This window comes from Rattus norvegicus, chromosome 3 (genome assembly GCF_021556685.1).
Source record: "Rattus norvegicus strain SHRSP/BbbUtx chromosome 3, alternate assembly SHRSP_T2T, whole genome shotgun sequence".
Lineage (NCBI taxonomy): Eukaryota > Metazoa > Chordata > Mammalia > Rodentia > Muridae > Rattus > Rattus norvegicus.
The window spans coordinates 22,349,766-22,350,957 of record NC_141536.1 but is presented as its reverse complement, the minus strand read 5'-3'; the positions used below and the strand labels follow the sequence as shown (position 1 = coordinate 22,350,957).

At 48.5% G+C, this 1,192-nt stretch overlaps 1 non-coding gene across 1 annotated transcript; it reads right to left on the bottom strand.

The window, feature by feature from the left end:
* Window positions 1-781: 781 nt before the first annotated feature.
* LOC120102026 (small nucleolar RNA SNORA48) lies at window positions 782-921 on the bottom strand. The gene has a single exon (XR_015685138.1). It is a non-coding gene; the product is annotated as a small nucleolar RNA SNORA48 (small nucleolar RNA).
* Window positions 922-1,192: the final 271 nt, after the last annotated feature.

Below are 1,192 nucleotides of genomic sequence, written 5' to 3'. Positions count from 1 at the left end.
GTGGCAAGGGGCTGAAGGGGGTCATCACCTCTGCACCCATGCTACCCCATAGCAGACAAGTAGCAGAGTCAGCTCTCTCCCATACTAGCACCTGCAAGGCAAGCTTACCCACACCCGTGCGACCATGGACAGCTCTACTGTGCTGCCTGGGTGAAGTTTAGGGCTTATTCTCCCAAGTGCTGTCAGTAGTGAGGATGGGACCATCTCCCGAGACTGCCACATCCAGTAAGGGGCAAGGCCACTTCTGCACAGCCCCTGAACATCCAGGTCATCCCCAGCAGCTGCTCTGACTAGGGCTATCCTATATTTTCTACTGGTAATATCAGCCATGGACATTGACACTGACCCTACCATTGCAGAGGCAGAGACTCAGACATTGCTCTCAGTATCAGCTTGGACTGGAGCCTCACCATGGACACAGGTAGCAGGGCTATCCACTCACAACAGGCTGCTCCTCTCTACCCTTGAGTATCCAGTTCCATCTCTCTACATGATGCTCAAGCTGCTCTACTTCTCTTTCTCGCCCACCTGATCCACACACACGTGCACATTGTGGTGGCTTCAGCTGGAGGCTGGTCACAGGGTTGGCAAGCCCCTGAGTGACATCCTCCAACCATGCTGCGTGGTGTGGTGTGTTGGCCAGCACATGTCTATGGCTCACCTGTGCCTTGCACTGAAGGAGAGGTCTGTGGGTCACCGGGTGGCATGGCAGTACACAGGTCCCTGACTGTCTTCTTCCTTCTGCACTGAGCTGAATGGATTTGATTTGATTATTTAATTTTTATGAGTCCTAGGCATAAAGCAGCTTTGGCCACCCAGCCAAGCATCAAGCTAGGAAGAACAAAAGACTGCCATCTGTTCTGTCCCTGATATAAGAACACCACTACCAACAAGGCGTCTCTTTGCCCATTGCCAGAAAGTCAATATAAATATATTTTGATCATATTCTTCCTCTCCCCAAGTCCTTCCATATCCTCTCTCCCTCCTTACTACCCAATTTTAAGTTTTTTTCTTATAAAAGGTAATACAACAAGAAAACAAAATAAACTACATCTTTTTAAAAAAAACAGAAAACAAACAGAAGAACCTGTAGCCAAATACAAGCACTCAAAGTAAGTGTGGAGTCCATTACTTGTTGGTCAACTCCTCCAGAACATGAGGCCTGCCATGGACTAGTTGATATACTCAATGT